This window comes from Apium graveolens, unplaced genomic scaffold, assembly GCF_009905375.1.
Source record: "Apium graveolens cultivar Ventura unplaced genomic scaffold, ASM990537v1 ctg5090, whole genome shotgun sequence".
NCBI lineage: Eukaryota > Viridiplantae > Streptophyta > Magnoliopsida > Apiales > Apiaceae > Apium > Apium graveolens.
Window position 1 is genome coordinate 108,594 of NW_027418810.1, and position 11,794 is coordinate 120,387.

Below are 11,794 nucleotides of genomic sequence, written 5' to 3' on the forward strand. Positions count from 1 at the left end.
ATGGCCTTTGTGATTCATGTCAAAAGACAAAACAAAGAAAATCTTCATTCAATAGCAAAATTGAATCCTCAATTCTTGAGCCTTATCACTTACTGCATGTTGATCTATTCGGTCGAGTCAATGGCATGTCAATTGCAAAGAAGAAATATGCTATGGTTATAGTGGATGAGTTCACAAGATACACTTGAGTGTATTTCTTGCACAAGAAGAATGAAACTGCATCTACTCTAACTGATCATGTCAGACAGCTAGATAAGTTGGTCAAAGATTCTGTTAAAATAATAAGAAGTGATAATGGCACTGAGTTTAAGAATTCAATCATGGAAGAGTTCTACAAAGAGCATGGAATAAAGCAAAAATTTCCTGCACCTGGAACTCCACAGCAAAATGGAGTTGTAGAAAGAAAGAACAGGACCCTCATTGAAGCTGCACGAACTATGCTTGATGAAGCAAAGCTGCCAACCTACTTTTGGGCTGAAGCTGTGCAGACTGCTTGTTTTACACAGAATGCTACACTCATAAACAAGCATGGAAAAACACCATATGAGATGGTGAAGAAAAAGAAGCCAAATCTGAAATACTTTCATGTATTTGGATGTAAGTGTTTTATTTTTAAGACTCATCCTGAATAGCTGTTAAAATTTGATCTAAAAGTTGATGAAGGAATTTTTGTTGGATATCTACTTTCCACAAAAGTCTTCAGAGTCTACAATTTAAGAAAAAGGGTTGTCATGGAATCTATCAATGTATCTTTTGATGATAAAAAGATTAATGGACTTGAAGATTTCAATGATCATGATCAGCTGAGATTTGAAAATGAAGATTTAAATTCTGACTCCGTAAATTCTATTGGCTTAAATCCCGATCCTGTAAGTTCTGATGGGTTAAATTCTGATATCATTGAAATTGTGGTAACTACTCCAACGGAAAATGCAACTATTCAGGGGGAGCAAGCTGAAGATCCTACCATAACTCAAGACTCTCAAGAAGCATCAGAACCTATCACTGGCTCTTCGAGTTCTGATTCATCAAGTTCTGATGAGCCAAATTCTGATAGTTCTAGAAACTCTGATTCTTAAAATCCTAAAGGATCCAACTCAAATTCTGAACTCTCAGAGAGCATAACTACAGGGGGAGCATCAGAAAATACTGATGGACACAACATGGATCATGGGGGAGGATCCAGTTCTAGAGAACAACTTCCATCTGCAAGGAAGTGGACTAAAGCACATACACCTGACTTAATAATTGGAGATCCTGAAGTAGGTGTCAGAACTAGAACTGCAACATCAAATGAATGTCTCTATCATTCCTTTCTATCTCAGACTGAACCAAAGAAAGTGGAAGAAGCTCTTCAAGATGCTGATTGGGTGTAAGCAATGCAAGAAGAGTTAAATAAATTTAAAAGAAATAAAGTCCGGACCCTAGTGCCAAGACCAAAGAACAGATCAATTGTTGGCACAAAATGGGTGTTCAGAAACAAAACTGACAGTGATGGCATAATTACAAGAAACAAAGCAAGGTTGGTTGCTAAAGGTTACTCTCTACAAGAGGGTATTGATTATGATGAAATATTTGCTCGAGTTTCTAGATTGAAAGCCATAAGAATCTTTTTGGCTTATGCTGCTTACAAGAAGTTTAAAGTATTTCAAATGGATGTGAAAAGTGGTTTTCTCAATGGAAAATTGGAAGAAGAGGTATATGATGAACAACCTCCAGGATTTGTTTATCCGAAATTTCCTAATCATGTCTACAAACTTGATAAATCACTTTATGGCCTTAAGCAAGCTCCAAGAGCATGGTATGAGACTCTAGCTGAATTCCTTCTGGAAAGTGGATTTCACAGAGTCACAATTGATAATATACTGTTCTACCTCAACCATGGAAAGGACTTACTTTTGGTATAGATATATGTTGATGATATCATCTTTGGCTCTACAAATATAAAATTTTGTGAAAGATTTTCCAAATTAATGCAGTCAAGATATCAAATGAGTATGATGGGAGAACTTAGCTATTTTCTAGGACTTCAAGTTAAGCAAACTGAAGAAGGTACTTTCATAAATCAATCCAAGTACACCATAAATTTACTCAAGAAATTTGGAATGCAAGACAGTTCAACTACATCCACTCCCATGGCCACTTCCACCAAGTTAGATAAAGATACTGGAGCATTAGTAGATATTACTAACTACAGAGGTATGATTGGCTCTTTACACTATTTAACTGCATGTAGACCTGATATCATGTATGCTACTTGTCTTTGTGCAAGATTTCAGGCTGATCCAAGAGAACCTCTTCTAATAGCTGTGAAAAGAATTTTCAAATATCTCAAGGGAACAGCTGATCTAGGATTGTGGTATCCTAGGGAATCATATTTTAAGCTAATAGGTTACTTAGATGCAGATTTTGCACGATGCAAAATAGACAGGAAAAGTACTAGTGGAAGCTGCCAATTTCTTGGAGGCAGATTGGTTTCTTGGTTTAGCAAGAAACAAAAATCAATTTCCACATCAACTGTAGAAGCAGAATATATTGATGCAGGAAGCTGTGGTGCACAGATTCTTTGGATGAAGAATCAGTTACTGGACTATGGGTTAGAATTTTCTAAAATACCCATTTACTGTGATAATTAAAGTGCTATTTCTATGACAGGTAATCCAGTTCAACACTCAATGACAAAGCACATCAGAATTAGGTACCATTTCATAAGGGAACATGTGATGGAAGGTACAATGGAATTGCATTTTGTTCCAACAGATCAGAAACTAGCGGATATCTTCACAAAACCACTATGTGAGGCTACTTTTACAAGACTGGTAAATGAACATGGAATGGTTTCAGGTTATTTCTCAAAATCTGCTTAGTTTTTGTTCTCATGCATCAGAGTCTATGATCAATGTTTACAGATTATCTTATCTCTATGTAATCTGTGCTTAAACTGTAATATATTAAATACTAATTGTTATTTAATGTAATTCTATATACTATGATAGTGTTTTGAATGTTTTGTGACTATTCAATCCAATGAGGATTATTGTGCTAGATGCTAACCTAGTAGTCTTTAACATACTAGAAATCCCATGTTTGAATTAGTTATTTATGTGGAAATTAATTACACAAGCAAATTCTGATTTTAAGCTTAGTCAAATTTACTTTGTGTATCTTATTACTAAGTCAAACTAGATTTTTGCTTCTTATCTGTAAAATTCTGATGTCAGTAAATCTTAAGGATGAACTACATGCTTCATAAGCCTCACTTATCTGAAGAAAAGAACAGAAATTGAAGTCAGGTACTCCTTTGAGATATAGAGTAAATATGTGAAAGGGAAGACCCAAGTGCATTGCTCGTATTAAGTTATATGCATTAGAAAATCAAATAAATTTTTATTGGTGACTTTTCATATTCTCTGATTACTGGAGAAATACTCTAATAATAGCATAAATTCTGATAGCAGTTGTGACTCACTTACACTGAGAAGCCATCGTAAAAAAAATGTCAAAAGATTCATAAAATGAGCACAAACAGTTGAGGTGGACTCTTGCATAAATTTATTCTACATTAGACTTCAAAAGTAAAGACAGATTTTAAGAACTTTTCTTAGTTATGCCTTATTTCTAAGATATACTGAAGTTTATCAGACTTTAATCTTTATCTGATCATTTGCAAATGCACACACTCTCACTCCATATAAAAATGATGAAAATTGTTGTGGTGATCAAGTTGTTTATGACAAACAGTTAAGTATTATTTGCATAAATTTTGAGGACAAGTTCTGATGAAAGTTCTGATGATTAAACTCTGAAGAAACAAGTCAGTATTTGTATGAAGAATCACAGAAATAGACATTCACTTTTTGAGTACAGAAGCCATATACTGAAGGGGATCAGGAATCTCTGATCTCATCAGAACCTGTTGTAATTGATGCTTTTCCATCTCCACCTCAAACTAAAGACACTGTTCCAGAAACAGTGATTACACCTCATGTCTCTCCAGTTAAAGAAGAAATAGTTAAAGATTCAGGATTAAGTCCTGAAATTGACATCCACAGGCTGAACATTCTAACTGTGCTCTATCTAGAAGATCCAACCTGTAGCTTAGCCATCTACTGTTAATTCTCCAATCTTACAGGCTAAGTTACCATCTACACCAATTCTGGATCTGGAACCTGAAGATCAGAATTTGGATGAAGGTGCTACAGCATCTCCTTCAGTTACACAAACTCTGGTGTTATTAGAAGATGAGGAGATGTTAGCAAGTTTTGGAGACAGTGCACCGTTAAATGCTCCTATTATTAGAAATGAGGCATTGATTCAAAAGTTTGTTGAAAAAGAAGCTCATGTTCCTTGGGAAGAAACTGACAGAGGGGTTGAGTAGACAAATAAGTGGAATAAATCTGATTTCATTCCAAGCTCAAAAGTTCTGACAGAGCATATGGCTAAAACTGATTAGTTGTTAACAAAATCTGATTTCAAGACACAGATCAAAGTCACAGCTCTAAGTACTAAACATCTTCAAGGTCTGCACTCCACAACTCATGAAAAAGTTGACAACCTTCTGCAAAAAGATGATAAGCTGGGTATGGACATCAAGCTAGACAAAAAGAGGTTTATCAAACCTGTACATGAGAAAGTTGAAGCTATTGAGAAGTTTCAAGAAAAGCAATTGGCCCAAATTATCAAGCCTCTCAACAAGCTCAACTGAATGAAATTCAATCTTCAGTAGAACTTCTTCTCTCTCTCCTACTACTAGATGATGCCAAAAAGGGGGAGAAGGTAGTTAGGTCCAAACGCTCAACTAGTCAAATTCTGAAGAAAAAGGATGACAATGAGGATGACCAGGGAAACCCTAGCAAGGGCAAAGGTCAAGGTCAAGGGAAAAGCTGCAAAGTTTCTTCAAGGAAACTAATTATTGATGTTAGAAAATCTTCTATACAGAAGAGGACAAGTTTCGAAGATGTAGATGCTCAAAATCTGATATCAAGTTCTGATGTTCCGATTCAAGGAGGAAGTAAAGACTCTGAGAAGTTTTTGCAAACTCTGAAGCTCAAGGGAATGGAGACTACTAACTGCTACAAAGATCCTAAAATTCAGACACTTGATGAAGAAATTGCTAGAAGATTATTTCTCAAACATAATCTTGGAATGGATTTGGAGACTTTAAAGGAGGAAGAAGCTAGATTTGCAGATGAGAAGACAAATCTAAAGTCTAAAGCTTCTGATGCAAAGAAATCTCCAAATCCTAAGGCAAAAGGCATTGTGATCAAAGAATAGTCAAATTCTAAGGCTTTAAAGGCCAAGACAAGATCACAAGTTAAAACTGAATCCAAAGATAACGGGAAAGGAAAAATTGATGAACCAATAAAGCCACAGGAGATGAAGATTCCTCAAATCCTGATGAAACCTGTATGCAAACTGGTTCAAGTATTTGATGATGCTGCTGAAATAGATGAAACTGTTCAAACTCTAAAGAGAAGGAAGATAACTGAAGAATCTAAAACAACCTCTGACAAAACTCAAGTTGTTTAGAATAAAGAATAGCAAGCTACAGAAGAAATAACAAATCATAATCAAGTCATCAAGACATCAACCTCTGACAAAGCTCAAGTTGATTTGAATAAATTGACAGTTACTGATAATAGAAAACTCCTATGAAAGAATGTTAATACATCAGATCCTAAGAAAAGTCAGCTGCTATCTGATTTCATGAGTGTTTGATAAAAGCCAGAAAAGCAAGAGACAGAGCTGGATTAGGTTCTGAAGAAACCAAAATCGAGACATGAGTTGAAGTGCTTACAAGAGATCCATTCTTACTGACTAACAAACCTCTTGACGAAGTTACACAGAAACACATTGATAAGGTTATATCTGTTCAAGTGGTACTGGATGCTCATGTTAAGCATAATGTCAAAGAAAATCTGATTCTATTTCTTGAAGACGGAAGAACAATCAAATGTCAGAATCAGATGTGCTGAAAACATCTCTGAAAGAACTTCAATTCTTTTATTATCTTTTAGAGATAAAGTATGAGATTATCAAGAGATGATCAAATTTTATAATGAAGACCATAAGGGATAAAGCAAGAATTTTTGGTTCAAGGGTTACCGAATTCATTCCAAACATAGTTGAAGATGATGGAATTGAAATTCCAATGAAGAAGGATTCTGCTAAACTTGAAGTCATTCTGAAAGAGAAATGTCCGTGCTATAATGAAGACTCTTCCCATCCAAGAGTAATCAGACTTTGTGATGGTTTAAAAAGAAATCATATCTCAGCACTTAGGACTGCAATCTATGAGATTGGAAGTCAAGATGAAGAGATGCAGCAAGTCAAAGCTACAATAGCTCAAGTCCTGAGAAATAAAGAAGAAAAGCTGATATTAAACTTTGTCAAGAATCACTTTGGATTCAGATTGACTCAGTAAGATTGGTTAAAGTTACAAGGACTGTAAGTTGTAGTTAGTTGTCTAAATAAACTTTTATTGCATTTGTACTTAAATGTTTTTGACATCATCAAATCTATTAACTTGTATATTTGCATAATTTACAAGTTGGGGGAGATTGTTAGATATATTTGAGGTGTCATGTCTAATCTGATTTGTGTTTAGTTTTCAGAACTTAACAACAGGACTTATCAGGACTTACTGAAATCAGAACTTATTGAAGTCAGAACTTAATATCAGAACTTAAGGCGTTAGAAGATATATATCAGGACTTAAGTGCGGGAAGACTTCAGATAAGGGATGTGGCTGATTTACAGGAGAAGATCTGGAGTAAAACAAAAAAAGATATATATGAAGAGTTAGAGGACTAGAAGACTTGTAGAAGATATTTGATTGATATATTTTAGGAGACATAATTATATTCTATATCAATTAGAAGATATCTTGTAACTATGTAGTATATAAGCACATCTTAGGGTTTACACTATATGTGTTATCATTATCGAGAACATTATACATTGTAACCTAGCAGCTCTTAGTGATATTGTTCATCACTGAGAGAGAACAACAGTTCTATTATAATAGAGTTTATTTGAATATACTGGATTTTTGTTACATACTTATGTTGAAATTGATTTGATTGTATAAACATTATATTCAACCCCCTTCTATAGTGTTGTGTGACCTAACAGGTACCAGTAAGGCGAATCAAGCAGGAGATAGAAGGCTGTGAATGGTCCGAGGTGAAGTTCATACAAGACAAGTTTTTCCCATATTCTAAGTTCAGAATAGTGAATCACTTGCAACTTTCCATAAGAGCTACACCTTGATACACTACGCCATAAGTGCACATAGGCAATGGATTTTATTGAGCGTTGCACGAAAAGCGTTGCATTATCTACAAAATTTTCAGTTTATTGTAACACAGTGGTGAAAGCGTTACAGTACAATGAAGCTATCGTTGCTAATAACTGTTAGTGTTGCGCAGCATGCAACAGTAGAGGTCATAGCGTTGCATTAGATTTTTTTATTTAATAAATGCTGACATGGAAAATAAATATGAGGTCGCATGTTGGGGACCCACAGGTGATGATGTGGCATGCTGACATGTAATGCCACGTCAGCATTTTAGGCCCCATATGTGGGACCTAATGGTGATGTGGCATACTGACGTGGCATGCCACGTCAGCATGCTGATGTGACACCAGTGGGTCCCACATGTGGGCCCTAAAATGCTAACGTTGCATGCTGACATGGCACCAGTGGGTCCCCCTAACTGACGTGGCAACTGACGTGGCACTTCAGGCATTTCATTTGATTTTACATCGTGTGTTTTTATAATAGTCAAATTACGGTCAACACAGGTTCCTATAACCAAGTCTTGTTCCGAGTGGTGATTCTATTTTTTTAAAATACTTGTTCAATGATCCAAACATATGGATGATATTACCTACTAATTTTCTATATTTGTAATTTTTTTCAAAAAAAATAGATTTTATATCACTTGCTTTTTTAATAGTCAACTCACGGGGCACACGGGGTCACATGACGTAGTCTTGTTTCGGGTGGTGATTCTACTTTTTTTAAATTTTTGTTCAACGATCCAACCGTACAGATGATGATACCTACTAATTGTAGAGATGTCTAATTTTTTTAAAAAAAATAGATTTTACATCGTGTGTTTTTATATAGGCGGCATATTTCCCATAAATGAAAATATAAGGGCCATATTTCTCCCATAAAATTGTTAAGCCCTATCTCTCTTTTGTAATAAGTCCATGATTTATCTCTAATTATTTATAATTAATATATAATTTATTCACTAAATATATTAATTTTATATTATTGTTAATTTATATTGAAAAAATGGGGAAATATAATAAAAATATGATGTTTTATTTTTATAATTATCTAGAGAATTGTTTGAGTGTATAGTATTTTTTGTAGAATTTTTAAAATTTTCTAGCTATTTAATATTGATTTTTAATTAGTCTTTAATTGATAAATAGAAAATAGGAAATCAGCAACTTGATCGCTACGTGGTAAAAGAGTATTGGATGGTGAATGCATCACGCTGATCAGCAGCTTCAGTTTTAATCAGGACCATCTAATGAATTTAGAAAAACACAATTTGGATAAATCTTGATCGTTGGTTCATATAAACCCCAGATCTATATTAGTGTGCAGTATTCCTTTATAGTTTTTTTCTGCTCTAGTTCTTCCCCTTTTCCACTGAATCTTCCACTTTTCCTCTAACCAAAAAATTCTGAAAAGAATCATTTCTTTTAATCCTTCGTGAAATCCAACCATGGCTAATACCCATCGAGTGGAGGAGTGGCAAAAGTTTGGGGCTTTCAATAGTTTGATGGAGATGAGCGGGGGAGGGTTCGAGAGGGAAGAGAGTTGGGGGAAGAAGAGGGAGGATGTTGTGAGGCCTAAACTTAATTTGGGGGAAGAAGAGGGACGATAAAGGTGCTCATTGCTGAGGAGGTGCAATGGGGGTGTTGTGGGTGCTGTTAAGCCTAGTGATGAGGTTTTGAAGGAAAAGGTCAGGATTGGAAGGAGGTTGATGAAGGAGAAAGAAGCGGCAAGGTTAAGTGATGGACCAAGTTTTGGAAAGATAAGTTTCGGTAGTGGTAAAAGGTCTGAGAGAAGGTGGAGGAATCCAGCTGATGTGGAAGTTCATCCACAGAGGTTAATGAATCGCATCTTTTGACTTATTTCTATATATGCCTAATATATGAATGTTGCTCTTGTAAATTTATATGTTAGTGTAAGTAACTTGTAGTAGAGTAAACTGGGTGGAGTTTGTTTGTGAGCGGTAAGACGCTTTTTGCAGGAGACTCTGTATTATTTATTAGGTAAGTCCCAATTATTAGATAAAGTTGTACTGTTATTACGAATCATGTTTCCTTTAGAAGGTTTTACTGTTATTATAAGCCTTCTCTCTTATCTGATATTTAAAAACCTAAAATTTGAGAAAAGAAAGTTGAGTCGCACATATTTATGGAGGTGCAGCCCATGTTTCAATGTTGTATATGGTAAAATATTATTTTAAGGTAAAATGTAATTTCAAATTTTATTAGTGAAGCATCAAAAAACGTTCTTGATGCCACACCTTTATTAAGCTGGGGAAAAAAATTTGGGCTAGGCCTGTAAATTTAGCAGGTGCAACCAAGTGATGCCCTCTTCAATATATTTTCTATCTGCAAAAAGATAATTGTCTAGCAGCTTTAAGAGTCACTTTTTTATATAATTTATGAAAACTGATGAATCTTGTTTCAAATATTTTAATAGGGTAACATCGCCATTATAAGTAAACAACCTGCCATCCTTAGAGAAGTGTATAATACGTCAAAGACCATCAGCTTGAGGCCGAGTATCCACTTGAAGATATTTTACCTCAAGTTCAGAAGCTAGAAGAGCTGGCAAAGGAGTTTGCCGAAATATCTCAACCGTATAATCATTTACAAAAGAAATATATTTCAGGCCCGTATCCTAGCCCTGAAGCTCAAATGTGCACGAAGTTTAAAAGAAAACAAGATGCAGGCCCATATCCTGGACCTGAAGCTCATACGCAATGGCATATGAAAAAACAGCCACGGATTCAGCCACCGGTAAGAACTTCCTTTAATGTTCGAGGTCCTGCCTTCAACTCAGTGGCAAATTTTGTACGTGGTGAGGGGGCCTATATGCAATATGGACCAGGAACTTCCCCATACTGGACAAATCAGGAACTTCCCCAGTTCTTCCATCTCCTCCTTTTCACTAAATGACAAACTTCCTTAAATCTCCACTTGTATTCAATCCACAGAATGCACTTCAATCATGATAGTAGCATTTGCAGAGCACCAAGCCACCAATTTATTCAACTTCTTTGATTTCGTATCAAGTCAAAGCAAGGAAAACGGGTGCTAAGCTACTTGGTCTAGGACTAAACTTTCATATCATTAAGGAAAAATTCTTTTCATTAGTTAAAGAATGTTTGTGAGCGGTAAGAGGATTCTTGGTTTGTCTTGTTCATATGTATAATCTCTTTATTTAGATGTCATATCTGGGCAGGATCCTGAGACACACACGCACGACACTCACATACCACACGCACACACATATGTAATTGTAAATTAGGTTCAGACTGGCAAGCTAGATGTGCTATATTTAAAGTGATTGAGATTGGATTATTACACTATTATCGTAATAGCCCTCAACTTGCACTCCATTAATACTTTGTCTTAAAAAGTTTTCTCTTTACTGGTTTAGGGCTATTCCATCATAATTTGTGATTCCTTTAGCTAAGTACTACAAAGCAGTATGTAGTAGCCAAATTTCCCTTGGCATGCGTTTTCAGATGATGTTTGAAACTGAGGAGTCAGGCACCATAAGGTATCAATATTTGAGTTCATTATTTAAGTTTTTAAAAATTTTCATTTTCTTGAATCAAGTTGCTAAGATATATGTGTTGATTATATGTTCTCCTCTCTAAAACTTGTAAGCGTGTGACATATTCAATAATGAATAATAAGGACAAATTCATTTTGCATATACTGTTAAATGACATTCTTCAATTATTTTGAATGTTCTAAGATGGAAGAACATCTTTTTAACATTGCTAAGCATCTGTCTTTTATATGTCCAGGCGCCCAATGTTGAAGCTGAAACTTCTGGTGTTCAGGATGGTGAATATCATTTTTCAAAGCATGAATATGCTATAGGGAGTGGGAAGTATAGTGGAATATGCGGAGCTACCTCAAAAAATGGAAATATTGAGCATGTGAAGTGATCAAAAGCATTCAGGATAAATAAAGATGAGTTTTCTGCGGAGGCTAGAGTTGAAATGAGTAGAAGACATTATTTTAGAAAAGATAAGAAAAAGATCGCTCATTTGTTCATTTGAAGTTAGAATTTGGTACTTTGATACTTAGAACCAAGTATCCAATTTAATCTATACTTGTTGATAAGATTTTAGAAATAGTTTAGTAAGTTTTAAATTTCATTGGAGGCTTGTTGTATTGATTTTTCGATGCCTTATTGGGCAGGAATAATGTAAAAGCAGAATAACTATGTCAATTTTTTAATTTTTGAAGTGTTGCATTTGACTCTATATGGTGTTGCGTAAGACTACATATGTATAAAAATGGTATTGCAAATGACTAAAATCAGTATTGCATTACATATTATGGGACCCACTCATGACGTGGAAAAAGTGGAACCCACCGCTGATGTGGCAAATATGGGACCCCTGGCTGACGTGTCAAAGTAGGGACCACTGCTGACGTGGAAAAATGATGTGTCACTTGCCACGTAGGACACAGTGGTGATGTGGCTTCATTTTATGCAACATTGACTGTTGTT

At 35.2% G+C, this 11,794-nt stretch overlaps 1 long non-coding RNA gene across 1 annotated transcript; it reads left to right on the top strand.

The window, feature by feature from the left end:
- The first annotated feature begins 8,649 nt into the window (after positions 1-8,649).
- Positions 8,650-11,496, top strand: LOC141702434 (uncharacterized). The gene is made up of 3 exons (XR_012567105.1): positions 8,650-9,136; positions 9,740-10,825; positions 11,079-11,496. It is a non-coding gene; the product is annotated as an uncharacterized LOC141702434 (long non-coding RNA).
- The last annotated feature ends 298 nt before the right edge of the window (positions 11,497-11,794 follow it).